This window comes from Numida meleagris, chromosome 6 (genome assembly GCF_002078875.1).
Source record: "Numida meleagris isolate 19003 breed g44 Domestic line chromosome 6, NumMel1.0, whole genome shotgun sequence".
Lineage (NCBI taxonomy): Eukaryota > Metazoa > Chordata > Aves > Galliformes > Numididae > Numida > Numida meleagris.
Window position 1 is genome coordinate 21585992 of NC_034414.1, and position 6000 is coordinate 21591991.

Sequence of the window (6000 nt, forward strand, 5' to 3'; positions counted from 1 at the left end):
TGCACAGTATTATACTCTCTTGACCTTTATTTTTGTTTAGAAGAATACCTTATGGCTACCACTTTCTCACAGCACATCAACTTATCTATAATATGTTTGTATAATATTGAGGATAATTTAGTTGTGTAGCCCCAAAGACAATAGCTTGGAAAATCGCTGGAGGAACCCAACTATTTCTTTGCAAAAGTAGTCAAAGCTGATCACTTGGAAAAAGAAAATCTAACAAGCATTTTATACTAAGCATTGTATTGTGTCTGAAACAGATTGTAAACAGAATGATACCAAATGGAAAAAAAAAAGAGCTTTTAAATTTTTAGAAGTTAATGTCTGGAATGCCAAATTTTGAGTTGTTGGAGCAGAATCCAGAGGAGAACCTTGAAGATTATCAGAGGGCTGGAATTCTCCTATGAAGAAAAGTTGAGGGAGCTGGGCTTGTTTAGCTGGGAGAAGGCTCTGGGGAGGCCTCATTGCAGCCTTCCAATACTTGAAGGGAGCTTACAGGCAGGAGAGGGACCATCTTTTTACACAGTCAAATAGTGATAGGGCAAGGGGGAATGGCTTTAAACTGAAGAAGGAGAGATTAGATATAAGGAAGAAATTTCCTTACCTGGGGGGGTGAGGCACTAGAACAGATTGCCCGGAGAAGATGTCGATGCCCCAACCTGGAGCATTCAAGGCCAGGCTGGATGAGACCCTGGGCAACCTGGTCTAGTGGTTGACAACCCTGCCCATGGCAGAGGAATTGGAACTAGATGGTCTTTCAGGTCATTTCCAGCCCAAGCGATTTTATAACTCTATGATTCTATGAATGCAGTTGAAAAGGGGTCAAACTTTATCTGGAAGCACTGGGTTTTTGGAAGACCATTAGCGGATTTTATGATTTCTGGCTCTAAAAAGTTTACTTAATATGTTAATTTTTTTCCTGTTGCTCCAGAGAAGAAATTGTAATCATGTATGAGGCCCTGTTACAAAAAGTTAAGGAATATTAGTTTCACAAAAAATCAGCCTGTAAGAAGTTTTCGGCCTAAAGACAAACCTAAGGTGTAGCTAGATGCGATATAGTACTGAAAGAACCCAGCAGTAGAAAATAAACAACTAAAACTTAGGTCAGGGGGCCAGCTTACCCCTGTAAGGTAGTAAACACACAGGGTAGAGTTCCACTGTGCACTGCGTAGGATGACTGGGAGGTCATCTTTCAGGGAATAAAGAATTCCATTCTTAATGGAGTGAAGAGGAAAGCCGGAAGAGCACAGCACTCTACAGTTTGTGCCTTGAGTTTCCATTGAATGGAAGTTGAGGGTCAAGAGAAACTTCGTAGGTTTCCTGACCTGTAAATAGAAGAACTACCACAGAAATCACGTTTGAAGGAAGAAACTAATGGAATGGTTTGATTGTAGAGACCTAAAAGCGTTGAATAAAGGTGTAGAAAAGAAAACATTTAAATAAGCAAATGAAGAAAAATGGGGCGATATGGATGATGCCAAACAACTTTCTAAAAAAGATGCAATAGATGTGCCCTTCTATCATCAGTGTACATGTTCAGAATATTTAATGCTCAGTTGGGGAGCTACTGAAGACTGTTATATGGATTTGGTTTGGCCCATGAGCTGTTTCTTTGAAATATAAAATATTTTTGATGGTATCGATATTTAAAAGATTTAATTGGATATTTTTATTTGGGAGAAAGCCAGTACCTAGACTGTCCTAGCAGGTTTTGTGGGAGAGGGAGAGTTGATGGAGAGAAACCCAAAAAATTGTAGGAAAAATTACACCTTGGAGTTAATACAGTGAACTGCACAGACAAATTCTGATAGTTTTGAGATTATCAACAATTTTGTCCTCACTGGCAAGAAAAAAAAAGAACAAATTCATACTTGGCTGAAAATAACCACATGAAAAGATGCAATTTGCTCTGTGACTTGCGAAAAATAGGTCAGGTTAAAAAGCTTTGGAGAATAATTTAGTCTATTAACATAGATTGGCTGAGTATTTTTCAAATCAAAGCTGTAATGCTAGGTGATATGTTACTTTGATCATGATACATTATCTGTTGGAGAAAACTAGTGAAAAAGGATCTTGAAGATCATTGAGGGACTTGGAAAAAAAAAGTATAGAAAATTTTTCTTAATAATAACACTGCAGATGTTGACTTGGCTTATTACAAATGCCAAAAACACAGCAGAAAAGCTATGCTGGTCTCACATGAAAAGGTTGCCCCCTGATGCACAGTAGGTATAGATTTGTTTGTGTCACCTAGAAAATTTGATACTCTTTCTTACTTCTCCAAGGTTGCAGCTAGATAATATTACATACAGGCATCTGTTCAAATCTGTTTTTTGTTGTGTACTGTATATTGGGAGGCATTTAGAGGCATATCCGATTCAAGAAGTTTTCAGTAAAATTTTCACCAGTGGGCTAGGTGTGCTATAAATGACAATAAAAAGACAGAAGTCAGAACTCTTAAGTACAACAGTGTATAACCAATGAAATGTAGTTTATCACTTGTGAATCTCGAGGCTGAAAAAAGCTCTTTAGAGCATGCTGAGATCTCTGTGATAATACCATAGCTCACCTCTTTGACTTCTGGTACCTGCACTGCAAAAGGTCATACTAAACTCACTCAGGCAGTCCAGGATCTCTGCATACCAGCTGGCTTGAGCATCCATTGCAAGATATTGTTGCCATAACAAAGGTCAAACTGTGGCACTTTGAAGTGGATCTGACTGCAACAAGCAGATGGCTGCTGACTGTTGTAGTTCAGCTTTCTGAACAGACCCATCCACAATCAGGGACTGAAACCTGTTTCCAGTCTTCCAGATGCAGGCACATATCTATCCACCCACCAAGACGGGGGGCACATTTTTCTATAATTGTGACAGCTCTGAATGTTTTCTTGGGATTTCTGAAATAAATGTTGGTTTAGACTCCTGCTGTGATAAAACTTATTTCCAGCAGACAGCAACTTAATGTAAAACTAGCAAGAATAAAGTGAGGATTTTGACAAGATGTCATAAGGTGTCACCAGAAAGATTTTTGCAAATGCACAGGGAGGCTGTTAGAGCTTTTTCAGTATAATTCCTAATATGACAGGGAATAAAGCTTAACCCTTGGTCATCCATTTAAAATTTAAACCTTCCTGGGTGACTATATTAGAACCACTTAAGGTAATTTTTAATATAGGAGTCAAAGAGGTAGTCAGTGCAATTTAATTTGGACACCTAAACTGTGAAATTAAGCAACAATTCCTATACGTGCACAGCACTGCACTGTACTCTGATGGACGTTGCGGATGTCATATTGTGGACAACACCATAATAAGAATTCCTAGGGAATGGCTGGGCAGTGGGTTTTTCTTTTATGAAAAAAGCAGAACATATTATAAATACTCACCCTATTTTTCCAAGTAACTGAAGATGAATTTGTCACATTGAAAGCATAAACAGATTTTGTAAATGTCATTTCAATAGGTATACATTTCACAAACTGCTTTAGGATGTGAGTTTGAACTGACTTACAGCACGTCAGGTACTTAAGACCATAAATCTAGTTTGCTAATCACTGCTTTTTTATTTGCTTGTTTACTATAGCTCTGTGAAGTTTAGCTTGATGTAGAGACCTATGTATTTCAGTGGATAATAATACCATGCCAATTATGTGTAGTATACGTATATTTGTTTTGCTTGAGAGTATACACTTGAATTGTGCGAATTACTCATTTTCACATAATGTGATGAATTTTTGCACAGCAGTTCCCATCTGAGGTTAACAGCAGTTTCAGAAGGACTTGTCCTCTTCTTGGTGCAATTAAATCCATTCTTTTTCACTGTCGTACTCAAGAGATAGAGCAGTATAACAGTCATAGGCTTCCTCCTATGAAGGAGCCTTTTTTCTTCATCCTAGGACCTAGAGGTGGAACTTCATTGCTTTCTCTATTTTGCAGATGCTAGTGCTTCTCTCCAGGTGCAATCATGAGCAAAACACTAAGAAGTGTGGAAGACATGAGTTGAGTTTTCCTTAGATGGAGATTTAGGAATCTTAAAGAAATCTTACAAATATAGCTATATAAAGCACTGAACAATCAAGAATGGATGATGAAAAGATGGTTTCAATTTAGAGACCAATGAGTCTGTGACCCTTCTGCCAACATCACCAAAAAGAAGATCCACATTTATTTAGTAGTAGGGAACTTGTAATATGATGGCCTGTCCAACAGCAATAGGCGTACAAATGTGTTTGTTTTTATTTCCACTTTTCACACGTAACACACGACAATTTCCAGATGGAAATCATCATTCATTTAGCTAAGTACAGATGGGAATAAAGGTAGTAAGGAGACAACACTCCTAATAAGACTCTTGACCTAAGTTAAATACTTCATAGTTTTAGAGAAATCAAATGAAAAATAATAGGATATGATTTCCTGCCTTCAACTGCCACTAATGTTGAAAACATACAGGAAATTCCCCATTACAAGTTCAACAAACCCAACTTGAGTATCAAAATGACACAGAAGTGATGTAAAATTAGAGAGCTACTGAAGTCTTACTTCTGTGCAATATTAGGCATAATGAAGCATTTAAAGTGGAAAAGGATTAATGTTTTATAATAGAGTAGTTGCAAAAATGATATAAAATCAGAAAAGACAGTTATGAAAGTCATCAACAATTTTAGCTCTGTTACAAGTAATTTTTTGTGTGAAGGTCATTGTAGCTCCAGTATTCTCATTTTCTTCTTTGTCATCTTTGACATGAGGAGAAGAAGTTAGCAAAACGAGACTTGGCTTTCATGCAAAAACAGAGATGAGACCTTCCAAGAGCAGACTGATTTCCCACAAACAGGATTTTTATGAAAACGTGAAGAATGGTATTCAGGTAGTCTCATTTATGCCAAAGCACACTTTCATCTAAATCAATTCTCTTGATTTTGAGATTTGTTACATGCACAAAGACAATGATGACACTGTTACACCAGGTTAAGCATTCCATTGCAAGTTCTTCAAATGTCTGTTCCCTCTACAAAATAGCAAAGATAGTTTGGAAAATTAGAAAATCACACCTTTACAGACTGATCATTTTCTAAAGTTCTTTTTTGTCTCTGCTTTTCATAATGCATATGAGGCTTTGCATACAAGGGCTGCTTCAAAAATAATGCCTCCTATTTTATTATGTCGGCCCACAATGTCAGAGACAGATGTTGATTGTATGACAGTAGAGGTTGAACCTTCATACCAGTATCCCATTACATGCTGTTGCCAGGTGACAGATGGCAGCAGAGGGGCAGTCTGACACAATGGCATCTGACATGGAAGTGAATATGTAGCAAAGATGTGTCACTGAGTTCCTCCATGCAGAAAAACTGGCACTCACTGACATCAGTGAATGTGAGCACAGTGAGGTGGTGGGTGATGCGTTTCAGCTCTGACAAAAGCAACAGTGTGTCACCTACACTGGTGCAGGCTTTTACGGTCATGGCAGGCAGGCACCTGTTCACTGCTGATGAAAATGCATAGCTAATGGTGGCGACTGTGTTGAAAAATATTGTTTTGTAGCTGAGAATTTGCTCAGTCAAACAGTGTTGTAGTGCTCTTTGTAGCTATTGTAGTTTCCATGGAAATAAATGAGACACATCACTTTTGGAAAAACCTTTGTAGATCACAAACATCATAATAAGCAGGTAGTTCACAAACATGCAGAATTATGATGGTGGGGTTTCAGGCACAATGATCACATATTGCATCCCCTCAGGAAAGTTGGAAAAAAATCCCTGTAGCCAAGATCATTATGTCAGATGCACAGATAGGCCTGATCTCCACATTTACCAATGGACTTCACTGGTATATTTATGAAACCGCAAAGGCTAACCTGCTTTGACTAAGAAATACACAGATACATACATACATACACGCACACTTCGTGGCCGTCTTTCAGATCAAATGTAAATTATTACATGTATTCAAATAATTGGTCTGTCAAAGTGATACTGTTCAAAATATGTAAACAC